Source organism: Trichogramma pretiosum, unplaced genomic scaffold, assembly GCF_000599845.2.
Source record: "Trichogramma pretiosum strain Unisexual culture from Peru unplaced genomic scaffold, Tpre_2.0 scaffold185, whole genome shotgun sequence".
In the NCBI taxonomy this organism is placed as follows: Eukaryota; Metazoa; Arthropoda; class Insecta; order Hymenoptera; family Trichogrammatidae; genus Trichogramma; species Trichogramma pretiosum.
The window spans coordinates 63,532-82,616 of record NW_019640899.1 but is presented as its reverse complement, the minus strand read 5'-3'; positions in this window follow the sequence as shown (position 1 = coordinate 82,616).

Genomic DNA, 19,085 nt, shown 5'->3' with positions numbered 1-19,085 from the left:
CTTGATCCACAGAAGTTTCTGTTATCATTCATTGAGCCAACGACAAAGCGAACTCTTGGGCTGGCAACCCAAGAGCCGACAATTAGCAGTAACCAGCTACTTAGCCTTGTCGACAAAAGTCGACAAGTTACCGACTCTCGGGTGGTTATGAAAAACTCGGACCCGGCTGGTTTAGCACTTGGGCAAAGCCCTTAAGAGATGGTAAAATATTATTTGTCGTCCCCAATTCAACCTCTTTAACTGTTGGCTCTTTAGGCAGAGCCGGATTAAGAAAATATGAGGCCCGGGGCTATACCGCTGACGAGGCCCCCATATCGTCTTATTGTAAAAAAGTAACCCTAACTAGCTACAAGTGTCCCCAAGTAACCTTAAATAAACCCAAGTCATCTCGAGTAACCACTAGTAACCCAAACAACCTTCTACAGATGAAGTCTCCGGTTACTTTAGTAACTGATTTCCATACATTTTTTAAAATTATTAAAAATACCTTCTTAAGTAACCAAATCGCTAGTACACTTTTTTATTGTAAACATGTTATATTGCATATTAAAGTTAAATAAGTCGAGTAGCTTTGCTTACTCGATTTACTTGTGCTCGTACTTAATATTACATATTCAAAGATCTAAAAAATCAAAAAAGATTTTCTGACTTTACCCTTGCTCGAAAAAGAAAATTTCTTGATACATACACCATTTAAACAACTGCACAGTTGATACAGAGAATGGCGAAAATTGAACCCTGCCATGACTTGCCATTTTTTGAACGGTCGAGAACCAATGGTTTAGAGACCAATTGCACCACACGTTATCTGTGATGTGTATCTTTAATCACAACTGCTGCGTTCAAGCAAGTTTCAAACGCATAAACGTTAAAAACAGTCACGACAACATTCGAATTTTGTTGCATGATTATAGATCGCTTTTACACTACACGGAAAATGTTAGAAGTGCGCTGCCGTACTTTTCGCGGGAGCGTTGCGAACGCTCTGTCTCGAGAGCGCTACTCTACCGTTTTGGGAACGCAGAGCTCCCAACCTCGGGTCGCTGACGTACGCGAGCAAAAAGACGACCGTTGAACAGTAGACATGCCTGAACTTTGGGTGCTCTGCGTTCCCAAAACGGTAGAGTAGCGGCTCTCAAGACAGAGCGTACGCAGCGCTCCCGCGAAAAGTACGGCAGCGCACTCGAAACATTTTCCGTGTAGATACAAAGTTTATATGCGACTCACAGTGCGAACTTCTGCTCTTTAGCATTCGACCGTCTCTAAGCAAAGTCACTCTATATAGCGAAAGGTTCACTCTGCGGCAGTTAAGCGTGTGTGTAGATCATAATTGTTAAATAAGTGCAGTTTTGAAAAATGGCTAAACGATTTGAAGCAGGTGCAACAAAAAGAGCTAGGGAAACAAAACGATTAGAGTTTGAAAGTAAGCTGCCAAGAATGACGAACTTCCTTAAGCCAACGAGAATTGGAAGTGATCCTCGGCAAATTGAACTGGATGAAAACCGCGTAGATGGCAACGATCGATCTGAAGAAACTCCTTTGAATGATGAAAATAATTTTATTTCTAATGAATCAGCTCAATGCAGTACATCACAAACAATTGAAGATAAAAACAATGATTTTATAGGTACGTTAAATATCAGTTCTTTCGTTATATTTGTAAGACGAGATCGTGAAAAAAGAACAAGCGAGTGCGATTTGAGTACGTTTATTGCCTGATGAGATTTACGCGCTGTGATTGGCTGACAGTGGCGGTAGCGAGCCCGTCTACTGCTACTAACCGACTCGACGGCCGAAAAAGCATCGAGTTCTCTGACACATAAACTCTTTGTCTCTTTTGCACTCACGTTTTCGGATTTATGTGGTTTTTCGTATACAGCATAACATTAGGCCCTGCATAGCGCGTTACAAACGTGCGGACAGAGACTTCGTATCTCACACTTGCACGCTTGTATACAATGGAAAAAAATGTCGATTATTTTCTGCTCATAAAATGCTATTGTCTTTAATTGATTTCGTTTCAAATTTAAGATCGAAGTTTGATGAATTGGAGCAAGAATCTAAAAATCTTAGTGATAATATAATTCAAGATTATAGTAAAAAAAGAATTATAACAAAAAAATTCAGTGATGGTACAACTCAAATTCAACCAGAAGAGAATCGTGATGATTTCAGAATTAATACATTTTACACGATCATTGATAAACTTGTTTCTGAGCTGAAAATGCGTAGTGAGGCTTACAATAACGTATTAGAATTATTTGGTTTCCTGTGCGAGCTACTAAATATTTCTAGCGAAGAAATTAAAATTAAGGCTAAAAAACTTGTGAAAACGTACGATAAAGATTTACACATTGATATAATTCAGGAATTGGAGCATTTCATATCTCTCTTAAACGTTTCAAGCGGAGAGCTTTTCTTGAGTCAAAAAAATACATTAATTCCATTAAAAGTTTTAAACTGGATTGTGGATAACGATTATATTGAGGTGTTTCCGAACATTTACATTGCATATAGATTGTTCGTAACCATACCTATTGCCAACTGTGAAACTGAGAGATCTTTTTCAGTTCTTAAACGAATAAAAAATATGTATCGATCTACGATGTCAGACACCAGACTCTCTGCTTTGGGATTATTAAGTATAGAATCAGAATTATTAAAATCAATTAGCTTTGAAGAGATTATTACAAAATTTGCAACTGAAAAATCAAGGAAAAAATTTTAAAATATTGATACTATTTTATATAAATAGAAATAGAATTGATTACATTAAAAATATATTTTTATTGACTAAATAATAACTCAAAATTTTCATTGTTTTTTTTTCATTTACCATTAGTATTTCCTTTTCTAGTGCAAATGGAAAAAATTCGTTTCAATTAATTTTTTTATATCGTAATAATCTTATCGACCCGAGGCCCCTTGGGAAGTTGAGGCCCGGGGCTTAAGCCCCCCTAAGCCCCCCCTAGATCCGGCCCTAAAGACTTTAGGTGAAGTGTAATCTGCTGTAGTATTATTTTCATATTTTGGAGATGAATTTTTCCTTGTCTTGAAACTAAATGTTTCTAGAGATTCCAAATATTTCTGACGTTTGCAATTTTCAACGGTCACAATGGCATTATTGACTCTTTTTTTCTTCAAATTCTTTTTTTTCTGCAATACAAATTGTTGGTAGTAAATTTCAATCGATACAAATTGATTATGTTCATTATGTAACATTTCATTGTTATGTTTTTATATGTTTCCAATCAATGTTTTTTATTTTTTGTTTATAATTACTTATTTACATGGGATGTAACCCTTTTAAGTATGTTCTACGCCTTTTTTATACTTTTATTCTAATTCTTTGATTTTCCCTTCAAGAAAATATATTAATGATAATTTCAACAAAAAAAAGATGAAAAAGACTCTGAAAGCTAGGTGGTAGAAGGATAAAAAGTGTCTGTATCGACTTACAGTTGTTGCTTAAATTATAAACAAAATGTTGGCTTACATTTTTATTACAATCTTTCTTTTCAAGTTGACTAGTAACCGTAGACTCGCTGCTTGTCATCTTCTTTTGTATTTTCAACCTCTTACTCCTCTGCTTGGCTTGTTCCTTTGCATCATCTTCACTTACTACATAAACAAATTACATAAGTTATAGCATGTCAACTAATTTTTAATTATCTCATAGAATTTATAAACATAATTCCTATCTGCAAGTTTTCAGTTATTGCGCTTTTGATTTTCTAATTCAATTTCAAGATTTGCAAACAGAAGAGTACAAAATTTAAGAATTTAATCAAACACATTGGTCTGTCTAGTAGCTAAAAAGCAAACCAATAGAATGTTGATTTATCATGATCGACAAAAGTTTTAACATGTATATAAACAAGTTATTTAATACATATTGAGTAAAATTTAGATCAGTGGGATTGATTGTTACCTCCAAGACTCATGATATAAGCTGGATAGAAACAGCATCCTGCTTCACACACATCTCTAAAGTCACACTCTGGAGGCTCGCAAAAACGATAAAATATATGGTATTTTCCACCTTCTATGAAATCGGTGACATTTTTTGGCTTAATGTGCTCACTGCTCGCTGTGTCCACGAATATGTCTTTTACCAACACGAAATAGTCTCTTGTTAAGTCATCAATGAATTTCACACATGAATGTGTGATGGAATTCATTTTTTTAACAACTGTTAATTATAATAATAACTTTTTACAATTCTACAGTACTTTCATTTTACGACTACCGTACGAAACATGCGACTATGCCACAGTTAACCTTTCACCAATGCAAATCAAAAAAGGGCCTGACACAATGGACCAATTCGCAAATCGCGTAGGTAAAAATATTGCTGCAGTGCAAAATACATTGAAGTATCAATAGAATAAATACTTCAAATTTTCATTTGTTGTAAATGCTCTTCATTTGCTCGTTTCATATGAAAGTTGAAAATAATAATTCAGATATAGTTATATCAGTAATAATTGAATTTTTGGGCTAATATATGTATTGTAAATATTGACGCTTGCCGCGAACAGTAGCACGTATTATATATATCCTCCGTGTTTTTAATCTCAATAGTGTATTGTCAACTACAACGAAATCGTGCTCAATTTAATTTTGTCATAAGTAAAACATATAATCTGCGTGATTATAAACATAATAAAAACGCAGTTTGTCGTAATAAACACATATTTTTATAATGAAAAGAGGGAAGAATTATAACATAAATGATTATTATGGAGATGATTTTATGTCCAAACGTGCAGCAGCAACGTTCAAGCATGTACACGATCAAAATGTAAGCATATACATTAGCAGATATAAATTGATTTGATAAATATTATTTTTTTCTTAAAAGAATAATTTTTCTACGATGGTAATGCTTCTCAAAAATATTTCTAACCATCTACTAAAGTTCTAGAAATGTGATTATTCTTATACTTAATTAATGATTTGTACATTTACAAATTGAATAGGTTCGCATGAATAGAAGAGATGTTTTTCAATGTGACACAAATGAAAATGACCCAATTCAATCCACTGGTGATATTGATGCACATGATGATAAATGTGAAAATATATCGGCTACTGCTGTGAGTAAAATTATGTATTAATGCAACATTTTTTCATGCTAAAATGTATACTATTTAATTACAAAAATTATATTACAATCAAAAGTATTGTGTACAGTTTATATTATCATAGTTATGAATATCAGAAAATTTATCTTATCAAAGCTGGTAATAAAAATATAAAACCATATTGATGTACGTACTGTTAAAAAATTGTTGCATACAATAGAAAGCAAGTTGAAATTCAAGTTTATTTACATTTATACAGTTGATTGTAGAATTAAATTCATTGTGTTTTGTTTTTGATAATATTAATTGTGATTTAATGTCAATGTAATGCTTAATTTGATGAATTAATTTACATTTATTGCATATAAAAGTTAAAGTCATATTTTTAAAGAGGACATATCAATATCAAAAGCTATATACTTTTAAAAAGTAGCTATTGTAATCTTTAATAGCGTAGATTATGATATTGTGCACCACAAATAATCCATATTAATTAGAAATAGATGTTTTTGTTGATAGATGGCTTGTCACTTGATTCCTAATAGACTTTCAGAGGTGACACACTAGTTTATGCCTGAAAATTTTAGATTGTTAATATGAAGTATAAGAGAAAATATAATATAAAAACTGTGAACAAAATCATGTGCAAAGATGTTCCAGTTTGTAAATATTAATGTTTAAGAAAGCAAACTTGAAAATTAGCTTTTTGAAACAATATAAAGTGATAAGATTAACTGCGTAGATGCATACAGACAATTAAGAAATGTTTTTTTTCCATTTTTCAATATTTTCTTTTCATCTTTTTGCTTACAGGCTAGTAGTAGAATAATACTAAAACGAAATTGATGAAAGAAATGATTTTTGGCACTATCAAATAACATTAAATTATACTATACTACATCACTCTTTTACAATTTAATACTGCAATCTTGTTCAGTTTACGTGCAACTGATATATTTTACACTTCTGGCTTGACTGCATGCGTGTTATTGTACTTACAACTTGGGTGTACAGTCAGCTATGCAGCTGAAACACAATATTAAATAAGATTATTACTGAATTGTATAATTTGATAATTATGAAACTAATAACAAAATAGTAATAATATACTTATCTGGCTAACTTATCTAAGTTCAAATTGTCAAAACAATTCTGTACGTTTGCTGTCAAAAAATGAGTCGCATTTCAAATTCTAGCTTACCTTGTGATATGTGTGTATATAACTTCTAATAACTTCCACAAATTTTTATAAACTTATAGTAAATTTTTATTAATTGATATAAACAGTCGAATTTGAGACTTTAATAATAGTTAATAAAAGTTTTTAAAAATCAAAAACATTTTATAGCAACAGAGAAATCCCGTTAGGGATAGAAAAATATTCATTTTTCAATCTTAAACAGGAGTGTGTCTCGTTGAATGCGTACTTTCTCAGCAATATACAGGGTGTCGCAAAAGTATGGAAACCTCCTAAAAGCGGGCTAAATATGCGGAGAAAAAAAATGAAAAATCTCATATCCTACGTATTTTTTTATGGGGAATCCAATGGTGACCTTGGAATTGACCTTGAACATAACCTCAAAGTTACAGCGACCCAATAAACGATGTTTCAAATGGAAACCCCTATTTTTTATTGCAAATTTGAAAAGAGCGGAAAATTTTACGTTGAAACATGTATTTCGTTTTATTTTCAAGGCCATTTTAAGGGCGCTACAGGCTCGAATAAAACCCTGATGTAACCTAAAATTAGGATCAAGTAAGAACTTCATTTTCTAATTGTAGCGCCCCCAAAATTATCTTGAACAAAAAACAAAATACATATTTAAACGTAAAATTGTCCGCTCTTTTAAATGATGACCTTAAATTTGACCTAGAACATAACCTTAAAGCTGCAGCAACTCAAAATCGAGTTTTTACACGGTAACCCCAATTTTTTATTTCAGATTTGAAAAGAGCGAAAAATGTTATGTTTAAATATGTATTTTGTATGTTGTTCAAGATAATTTTGGGGGCGCTACAATTAGAAAATGAAGTTCTTGTGCTTAATTTTAGGTTAAATCGGGGTTTTATTTGAGCCTGTAGCGCCCTTAAAATGGCCTTGAAAAAAAACGATATACACGTTTCAACGTAAAATTTTCCGCTCTTTTCATATTTGCAATAAAAAATAGGGGTTTCCATTTGAAAAATCGTTTATTGGGTCGCTGTAGCTTTGAGGTTATGTTCAAGGTCAAATCCAAAGTCACCATTGGATTCCCCATAAAAAAATACGTCGGATATGAAGTTTTAGATTTTTTTTCTTCGCATATTTAGCCCGCTTTTAGACGGTTTCCATACTTTTAGTATGAGTAAATAAGATTTCACGAAAACTGTCTAGTTTAGCAATGATAATCAATATAAAATGGAGCCAGATCTTTAGCTTGTTTGTTTATCGACGTGGATGGCGTTGAATTGGCCTTCACAATCAAGGCGATTATTAAAATTTTTTATTTTCATGAGGATGAAAAATTAATTTATTGTATACTACATTCATGAAAAAATATCAATTTCTACTTGAAAAAAAAAATCCGGCTCGTCTGTACACACTCAGTCAGTAACCCCGAGCAACCATGTCATTTATGTTAGATCTGAAAAATTGCAAATATTATTCGCGAATCTCGCGTTAATATACACTCATTAAAATTGTGATTAATTTAAATCCAATTCCATGTACTATCTAAGGAGAAGAACTATGAATAATCATGATTATTAATTATTCTTTTCGTAAAATCAATAAGTTGACAAGTACCATTACCGGTTGACCTACTAATATTTCTTTCTTTTTTCCATATTTTCAAAAAACATTTTATCAATTAATTACAAGCTTACCTTTTTTATTTAAATTTTTCCAGAATCGTGTACTGGTCGATAATGACGATGAGGATCATTTTTATGGATTTAGTGCACAGCAGAATGATGATTCCGAAAACATGTCCTCATCGTTTCGGAATCCGAAGAATTTATCCGATTTCTTGAACAGCCCAGAATTTTCTCAACCAATTAATGGTAGAGTAGATAAAACAGGTGGAGAACTATACTTAATGATTTTGAAATTTCGCGTCACCAACAATTTACCGATATCCACCATAACAAACTTATTCAAATTGATAAATTCCTTTTTTAAAAGTCCAATTTTGCCGAACTCGAAATATTTTTTTGATAAAATATTAAATCCTCAAACAGATGTCGAATTTCATGGAGTTTGCCCAGACTGTTTATCTTACTTAGGAGAATTCGGCAGTGGACAATTAAAAGACAAATGTGATTTGTGTGAAGCGGAAGTTGATGTCCAGAAATCTTGTAATGATAATTTTTTTGCCCTCATTAATCCATCAACACAGATCAAACATCTCTTAGAAACATACGGGGATCATTATAATTACGTTATGAACGAAAGAACAGAAAATGATAGTATTATAGAAGATGTCTATGATGGTAATTCATATAGAACGTTTCGCGAAAATTTGCCCGAAGAGTGGAAAAATAAGTACGTGACAATGGTATTTAACACCGATGGTGCGCCTAAATTCAAGAGTTCGAACAAATCAATATGGCCAATATACTTGATGGTTAACGAGATACCTAGACAAGATCGCCTGAATAAGATTATTTGTTGTGGTTTGTGGTTTCACCAAAAAAACCGGACATGTGTGTGTATCTTCAGAAATTTGTCGATATGTTCAACAGAATAGAACATATAACGTGTTTAATAAAATGGCAAAATGTGCTTATTAAACCGTATATAGTATCCTGTTGCGTAGATGCGCCAGCAAGAGCAGCAGTTCAAGGTGTCATGCAATTCAACGGATATTATGGTTGCAATTGGTGCTTACATCCAGGTGTTAGTGATGGAGCAATGCGATATCCCGTACTGGACCCTGTTCCCGCAGAACGAACTCACGAGGATACTCTGAATGTAATGCTCAATTTTGTTAATAACCCTAAGAATGAGATGGGGATAAAATATCCATCCCCATTTATTTGTTTAACAGGGTTCAACATGATTGAAGGTTTTTTACCAGATTATATGCATTTTGCTCTGGAAAGGATTGCTTCACAAATGCTGGATTATTTCGTGTCCAATTTAACTGATCACGATATAGAAATTATTGACTCAAGAATGGAGAAAATTGCGGTACCGAAGCACCTTAAGCGCTTTTCGAGAGGTATTAGTGAGAGACATCACTGGAAAGCTAGGGAATGGGAAAACTTCGTTCTGTACTATAGCATTCCAGTTTTAAAGACAATCCTGAAAGATGATAAATATTATCATTGGCTACTATTTGTAGAAGGTTTATATATAATCCTCCAAGATAAAATCGACATCGGAGAATTGAATAAAGCCCATCGACTATTTAACTCATTTCTAGCTGATATGACTAGAAACTATGGACCACATGCAATGAAATATAATATCCATCTATTATCACATGTATGCAAATCTGTTTTTAACTGGGGCCCCGTCTGGACTAATTCCACATTCTGCTTCGAATCTGCTAACCGATATATTTTAAATGCTATAAAAACTGCAAGAGGAGCCGGCCATCAAGTTGTCAGGTATATTAATTTAAACCACAGTTTATATATTGTAGAAGAATTTGTTAAACCAACTGCTGATGATATAGTAATCAAGTATTGTGAAGATGTACTTGAGAACAAACTTGGCAATGCTTTTTCAGCATCATCCGAAGAAACATACTTTGGTGAAAGAGGATATGTAAATCCATTTAGAGTACAAAATTCTATTTTTTCAGAACATTCAATAATTTTTATGCGATTGATTAAAAATGGATGTTATTATGAATCCAAGAATATTGAAAAAAAAAGGTCGAATAGTTCCTTTGCTTTTACTGAAGATGGTACATACATTCATATTGTAAATTTTGTAGTAGATTTAGGTAAAAATTTAAATATGACTACTTGTCATGTAATAAATACGGTGAATTTAAATACATCTCGCTATCCCCAAATGCAATTAATTTCAAGTATAGAAAAAGAAACAAAGTATATACTCACAAGTTCCATAAAAAAACCTTGTATTTTCATGCATATTAATGGTATGCGTTTGATTTGTCAAATACCTAACACAATGCATTACTGATATACTTGTACACATATGTAATAATATATTTTTCAAACAAATGTTAATTGTTTTCGTTCAACGCATAATTATTTTTATTTTTATTAAATAAAATACATAAAGAATTTTAATGTTATAAAAAGTTATTATTCATTTCAAACATGTATTGTCTACCTTAAAAATTGTACTAATTTCTAATTTTAATTTTTTTTTTATTTTTGATTTTACTTAGATTCTGAGGTGAGATCTCACCTCAGATCTCACCTCAGAAGTTTCAGTAGGGTAACTTATTGTACTTCATTGGATCATAAATGTGGATACATTTACCGTCATAAAAAATGCAGATCCAATGACCTTTTTTTTTTTTTTATTGCAAATGGTTTTTTATTAAAGCAAAATCAACTATAGGTACATTGTGTTTAAAAAACACATACAAAAATACACTAACATATTATTTTTATCTACACAGAATGTAATACCAGATTACTTCGCTGTGTTCGGATCTTGATAAGGTTTTTCTTTTTTCGATTGCCTCAGGGAGGTGGCTTGAAGTTGCTACAGTGCAGATAAAAAGCACAACGTGTGCAAAAACTGCTTCGTTAACATATCGGGATGGCTGGTCTTCTTCTGAGCTCTTCTCTTATTTTGCGAAGTAGTTATGTCTACGCAAAGCTGCTGCATCAATTGGGAGCAGACCTGTATCTTTTGCCATGGGAAGGGGCTGTGCATCTCCAAACGGGATTCTTTTGTTGCGGCAGTGTCTAATGATGTTGTATAATATGTGCTCCATATTGTCTCCTATTATAAATTTATTCTCATCGAGAAATTTGAAAGTTTCCGGGGGTGTGAAGCCCGTATTGCATGCTCGCCTGAGGTAAGTGTCATTCGGGAAAAAGGGACCCGAGATCAGGCTATTTGTGTCGACTTGCATAGCGTTTTTAATGTGCTGTCTGATTATTTTAACTATAAAAGTATCGAGTCTTGGTAGTGCTGCTGCGGTGTATAGTTTCGTATTGCTTATTCTTTTGATGTGGTTGCTATTCTCAGATCGATGAAGGCCCGTGCACGTCCGCAATATTTTCCTTTCCAGAATTTTCATTTTCTCCATCAGGCTGTTGTTGATGTTGAACCATATGGGACATGCATAGGTAAGCATGGGCCTGATGAGGCTCTGATAGGCAATTATTTTCGATCTTTTGCACAGGTGAGTGTTGCAGAATAGTGCCCGAAGTAACATGTAGGTAGTATTAGCTTTTTGAGTTTGGTTATTAATGTGTTGGTCGAATTTCAGCATGTCATCCATTACGACACCCAAATATTTAACTGCTCTCTTGTGAGGGACACGCGTATTTAACTCTATGTCCATTATGTGGAAGTCCCTCCAGTGCCTCCTCGTCGCGGCAGACTTTGATTTCAGCTGCGACCTGAACAGAATTGTTTCGCATTTATTCACGTTGATATATAGTCTCCAAGCTGTATAAATATCTTTTATTCTGTTGAAGAGGTGTTGCAGCGATGTCTTGATTCTCTCGAGGTTTTTGTTTGCTACATATATAATGAGATCATCTGCAAAAGCTATTGAGTAAGTTTTGTTACCGCTGTTCAGGCCACAACTGTTGACAATCTCCGCGGTGAAAAAGTTGAACAAAATTGGCGATAGAACTGTACCTTGTTGCAGGCCCTTGGAGACTATTTGTGGATGTTTGGATGTTCGATTATTCATACTCACAACGAAGCTACGGCTAGCTATTGTGCTCTTGATAAGTTTTATTACTCCGGTAGGAAGCGCCAATTTCTTAAGTTTAAAAATCAAACCTTCGTGCCAGACCGAGTCAAAGGCCTTTCTTAGGTCTATCAAACATGCGCCTATCATATTGTTGTCGTTCAGGTGCCAATGCAGGTCCGCAACTAGTTTGTGTAGAGCATGCACTGTCGAGTGCTTACTCTTGAAACCAAATTGTTGGACGGGGATTATGCTGTCGTTGCTATATTTGCTGAGGAGGGATAGCTTAATTATTTTCTCGAATACTTTGCTTATCGCTGGTAGCAGACTGATGGGGCGCAGGTTGTCCAGATGCGTAGGTTGGTTTCTTTTCTTTTTAAGGATTATCAGTTTTGCTTTTTTCCATGCACTTGGGAAGTAACTGTTGTTCAAGGCATTATTGAGCAGGATGGTATACTTTGCGATGTAGTTCGGGGGTAAGTTCTTTAGTGCAATGTTTGGGATGTTGTCCCAGCCTGTAGATGTTTTGCCTTTCATTTGTTTGATTATTTTATTGATGCGGTTATAACTGGCAAATGTAATGTCTTGATGGCTGAGGTTCGGGTCTAGAGCCGTTAAGTTTTCGTTGAATGTGACAAAGGTATCTAGCGTTGTGAAGGTGTTCGTCAGCTCCGAGTCTCCTTTAAGAATATCCTTTTCGAGCAGTGTGTTGGAGTTGGGGTCCGCCCTGTTAATACCGCCAAAGAATCTGCTTATCACTTCTGTTATTACGGTTTGGTCCGTAATGGAGGTATCACTGTGTCGGTTGAGCGTGCTGGGATCGACTAGGCCTTGGGTGAGTTCATGTTCATGTGGTTTTATTACTATTTCCTTAATTTGCTGGTTATTATTTTTGATGTTGTTTCTAAAGAATCTGTTCAATGACGGAAAAAAGCTTGCCGATTCTTTATAATTGATTTTTTTGATTTGGTTATCCCAGTTATTTTTTGAGGCTTTGTTAAATGCTTCTTCGATTTTTTTCTTGACTATTTTTACTTGGGCTTTGTGATGGTTTATTTGGGCTGTCAGGTTTCGGTCTCTTCTATTGATTAGGCGATGTATTTTTGTCTGAAGCTTATGTTTTGCATTATAGAGTTTTTTAATTTCTGCATTAACTATTGTATTGAGGATATTGAATGGTTTAAACCTAGGGGTACATTTTTCGAGAGCCTCTGTTATGTGGGCTTGAAGAACGTGCAGACCCGAGTCAATCTCCGCGTTTGATAAATTTTTGTCTGCTGGGAATGGAAAGTTTGCGTTGTGCGTAAGCATCCTTTTAAATTTGTTCCAGTTTGTTTTTTTGAAGATTAAGAAATTATCCAAACTTGGCCCGGTATCCTCCGCAAGTTTATGCTGTAGTCTCAGCGTGCACTCGATAGCTAGGTGATCGCTGGCATAAGGGTGCAGTATTAGTTCCTCTGAGTTAAATTCGAGGGCGGCGGACGCTATGGCAAAATCGAGGTGACTTCCGGAGCGTTGGAACGTAGGCTCCGTAGGATATAGAATTTTTAGGGATAGGTTCGATAGCCTGTTTGACCAGTTTTCAATTTGTCTGCCTCTCTGGTTCGAGGCCACGTCTCTCCAGGCGTGGTGTCTTGCATTAAAGTCTCCAATTATGATAAAGGGATTTCCGTCGTCTGAAAGTCTCAGTGTGCTGGCTATTTTAATAAGATCCGGCTCTATGTTGCTTCGAAGAGTTGGTGATGCGTAGATACTTATGATGAAGATTGGGTTGGCGTTTTTTGGAAAAATTTTAATTATGGTGTTTTCTAAAATTTCTGTAGATACCGATGGCATAGGTTTAAATTTTATTTTATTTTTGATCAAAATAGCGGTGCCGCCGCCATTGTCATTAGTTCTATCGGTGCGGAGCAGGGTATAATTATTAAAGCATATCTGGTTACTTGATTTTAGGCGTGTTTCGGAGAGGCATAATAAATCAGGGGCATGTTTATTTAGAAATAGCTGCAAGTTGTACCGTCTTACGTGGCTGTAGATGGAGTTGACATTGACGGCCTGGATCTTCAAGGGAGTATTTTGCGCTCTTGTGAATGACGTCATTTCTTCGGCCATTCTATCTTGAGGTGGTTGGCTATAGCTTCAATTTTTGCCGAGTTCGTAGAGATTGCTGTTTGTAATTTCTCGTTGTGTGCTAGTAAGGTAGATTTCAGGTCGTTACTCCATTCCAAAAACATGTCTTTTGTCAGAAATTGGGTGTAGTCAATGCAAGTTGTTTGTTCTAACGCCACCGCGTGGCTAGTCGATGAGGCTTCCCTGCTCGTGGCTGCGACGCTCGCGTACGAGGGTGTATTATTTGAGATACGAGCTTGTGGCTTGGCAGCTGATGTTTGGGTAAAGTTGTTCTTGTTCGCTACCTTTAAGGCTAGGTGCTCCTGGATATACGGACAGCCCAGGTATGACGCCGGATGTCCAAAGTTCAGGCAGTTCACGCATTGTAGCTTTTCTTTGTCGGTGTTGTTTTTGGGGATGTTGCACTGACCAGGCTCGTGTTCATGAGTACATTTGACGCATCTATATGGCATGTTACAGTTTGTAGCGATGTGCTCGACTCGTTGACAGTTTTTGCATTGCGTAATCGCCTTTTTTCTTAAATTTTCCCATTTGATAACTTGGTGGAGAAGGCTTTTTATTTTTAAGAGTTCATGCAGATCACTGTCTGGGGAGAGTTGGACGATGAAGATCTTCGACCAGTTGCTACTGTTATTGAATTCATCTATTTTTGTTATCGTAATGTTATCGGAGGTGATTTCCTCTAGTGCGGCCTTTATCTCTTCAGTGGAAGTATCAGAGCTCAGTCCTTTTAATAAGATGGATTGTGGCTTTTCTGTTAATGGCGTGAAGGAGTAAGAATTTACTTTATTTTCTTTGAAGTGGGTTTTTATTGTGTCGAAATCTGGTTTGTTCGAGGCAATGATTTTGCATTTTTTAGCACCCGTATTTTTGATGAGAAAGCCACTTATATTATGGATCGAGTTTAGTTCCTTCAGCAAGTCTTTGGTAGTGTACCCGAGCGTTATTATTGCTGGGATACGCGAATCGATTTGTTTATCAGATGTTACGTAACTGTCAGAGTCTGCTGCCTCTGTTTGGCCCGGATTCGTTGTTGACATGTCTATATTTGGTGTGCCGGCGCCGGACTTGGGCTGAAGGATCTTCGATGTCTCGTTGGCTATGATTATATTATTCACGCTCACTGGGTCTTTATCGGTTGGAGGGCTGGTATTCGTGGTACCTTTATTGGTGTGCAGTTTATCCTTCTTTAACGTCTTGGTCCGTTTATTTGCGTCTTTTGTAGGAGAAGCTTTCCGCTTGTTCGAAGTTTTGTCACTAATAACTTGGGTTTGATTTTTTAATTGTGTTTTTGGAGGCATTATGGTTGGTGGTGTTTTGCTTGAAATTAGCGGGTAAGAGCCCTTCGTGAAGCTTGTATTGTCGGTGAACGAATTTAGCGTTTTCGATAACGGTAATGTTGAGAAGCCACTATTGTTATTCAGTAGCGCTCTGTGGTACGTGTTGTTCCGTTGACACTTGAGACGCGACTGATCCAATGACCTTTCTCACATACAGGTGTACAAGAAGTCTCACAACTGTGCAAAATTTGTATACATCTATCACTGAGAGAAACTGATTTTATGTAGGCAAGTTTCTGAATTAGGAGTGGATCTTGTAGTGTAAACGGAAATTCAACCTGAATCATTTTATGGAATTTTTCAATATGAGCGTCGTTTAACATCGATCCATCAAGTATGATTTGCTCGTCTTTTTTACTTAGTGCATTCATGATGAAATTATCTTGAAGTTTATTTTGAAAGTATTTCTCTGCAATTCATCTGAAATTCAAGTCATTAAAGTTCGTTGAATTTATATTTCAAATTCTGGAATGTTCAATTTATTAAATATATAAATATACATAAATGTCATAACTTTATACAGGGCTAGATTTAGGAAAGAGAAAAGGGGTTAGAGTGGATAAAGCCGGCTCTTGTTAAGATAAAATTCTTAGAAACTGAATAAAATGAATAAGATGAATGAAATTAATTTATTTAATTATACACTCAACAATGCAGTTGGGACGGGAAATGAGTGCTGGATAGATTTGCAAAAATAACCTTTTTAAAAACGGACAGGATATAGTAACAATTTTTAGGACTTACAGCAAGAGGTTTCTTCATCTTTAGTCGTAAACAAACTTTTTGAGATAACCCTTTCTGTATAATCCCTTTCACTGTATATAAACAGGAACAGGGTAAATCTACGCGATCGAGTTTGTCGGAACCCAAATAACCTAATAGATCCAGCTCATCGATCTTATTTTGCCTTACCCAATCGTAAGTTACCAAATCGACCTAGCTCATGCAATTATTTTATCTTTAATTATGTAACATTGAATATCCAGAGTTATTTAGTTTGTGGCAAGCACAATTGTCTAGCCTTACTTTCACTGGGTCGATCCAATTACTTATTACAATTTATCAGCAGAAACGAAAAAGTTCGATGATTCGTGTCAATACAGTCATTTTTTATGGTTAATTATTTATAGCCAAATAAAGTTGAAAGTGTCGAGAGCCTTCGATACTTAATCTACTCAAGTCCAGTTCTACTCAAGTACTTTTAAAAGATTAAAACGGAGAGTCTCATCATTGGTATTATTATACTTATCACCATTGATTAGTCGTCTTTGCTATCGAATCGGCAATGCTGTTCAAAATTATGCTAAATTATATTTGTTTGCAATTTTTAATAGATTTATTAATAATAATTAAAGAGCTGTAGAAGGTCCAGCTATACTTATTGGCAACATAATATCGAATGATGTAGTCTGGATTTTAATTATCAACTAATTAAAGGTTTGTTTCGAAATTTTTATGAAGAATTTCAAAAACAAATTTTTTCCCACTCTTACCTAAAATACGCAACTTTGCCGTTAATTTCAGGCTCTCGTAGAAAAAAATAGTATTATGAACAGGTGCAACTATGGTTTTTTAACAAAACTCGTTACAGCTATAATCCCTCGTTTTGCTAAAAAACCCTTAGGTACGCCTGATGAGAAATATATTATTTTATCACTCAGTACGTGAAACTTTGATTTTCTATCTTAAGGGGACACACCTGCGTTGATGCCTGTAGATGAAAAACATGAAAATTAAGGATGACTGTTAAAATTGTTTGTTTCTGATGTAAAAATATGTTTTTATAGGTCCTTTTACAACAAAAAATATGTTTCTAGTTCCTCTTATTATTGAAAATCATCCATCAAACATGTATATTGACTTGTAATTTCTAAGTCATTGACCGCATGATTATGAATGCAATTTTTCACCAATCCTGATCCTTGGGATCTCAAAAGTTTTATAATGAAATTCTTTTCCACTCAAGTGTAACAGAATCTAAACAAAAGGCTTGGAAAAATTTTTTCATTCTAAAGTACAAAAACATCAAAAATGACAAATTGGTTTTTTTAATAACGCTTATTGCTATATTTGGAGTTTAGTAGATTAAAAAAATAATTAAATAAAATATCTGCTACACTTAAGTGGAAAAGAATTTTATGAAGGATCAGGATTGGTGAAAAATTGTATTCAAAATCATGCAGTCAATGACTTAGGAATCACAAGTCAATATACATGTTGGATGGATGATTTTTAATAATAATAGGAACATATTTTTTGCTTTAAAAGGACCTATAAAAACATATTTTTACATCAGAAACAAAAAATTTTAATAGTAATCATTAATTTTCATGTTTTTCATTTATAGGCATAAACACAGGTTTGTCCCCTTAAAGCAAAGTTCTTGAAAACTAATTTCATAGGCACAATTATATTAGTTTTGAAAACTTTCTTAATAAATTTTGAAGGATACAAGTAACTAATTTTTTAAAGAAATGTAAGTAATCTGATTGGATATTGGCGATCTCCGTCAATTTTATTTATCAATCCAGTCCTCAATGGAACTTAAATACTTGTGTTTCTGAAACGAGAGTAAAATGTGCATATAGGCTTGTTCGGGAATGAATGCAATTTTTCATTGAAAATTTTTATATAAAAAATGCTTTTCTAATCCTTACAAAATTGTAAAAATTTAAAGGAAAGTTAATCAAGTATAAGAATAAAAAAAATATTATGTCTATTATCAACTAGAGCTGATAAAAAAGAAACAAATATCCATCCATCAAAAGAGGTAAGTTAAAAAATGAGAAAATAGACAACGAAAATTATTATTAAGAGAATACATCTACATGAATTCTCAAATTAAAAGTATTTGAAAGTAAATTTGTTTTCAGCATACGCGCCCGTTTGAGGCTGATTACTCGCTGAGCGTGCTCAGTGAGTAATCCATTCGCGTACAGTCGAGGAGAGCAGCGCGCTATGTGGCGACAATTCACACTTCTCCTCGCACTGTAATCATTGAGTATTGGTCGAGGAGCCGTGCGTACAGTCGAGGAGACGTGCGTATTGCTCGAGGAGCTAGCCCAGCGCGCATGTGTATGGCGGGTTGCTGCCTGCTGCCGACAGTCACTTTAGCGTCGGCACCGATCTGCGTTAACCTAACATTTTGAAAAAATGTAATCATACCAAGTGTATGATGACATTTAAATATCAGATTGGGGTCGATAATGCCCGCGTGAGGTTCGCGAAAAAATACTTGAAAATGAATACAGCTAGCCGTCCACTCGCGAAAAATTACTTGAATTCGAATACAGCTCGCCTTCGGCTCGCGAAAAAACACTTGGAACATTAATACAGCTCGCCTACGGCTCGCAAACTGCAAATCTCAATTAACGTTATCATTAAGGAGATCCGTACCATAGCCCAAAAATCAAAATTTCGATCCAGTTTTTTGAAACTTCTAGTGAATATTTCTCTAAAAGGCTCTATGACGACCTTCATATTGATGTTTTTAAGGTCGCCATAGAGCCTTTTAGAGAAATATTTACGAGAAGTTTCAGAAAACTGGATCAAAATTTTGATTTTTGGGCTGGGGTACCGAACGTTCTTTAACTGCATTGTTTGTCCAACAATCAAGTATGATGCAATTCTCTACGTTAGTTTGTTATTGATTATTTGCGATATTTGAGTGTGTGCGTGTGGCTGAGCAG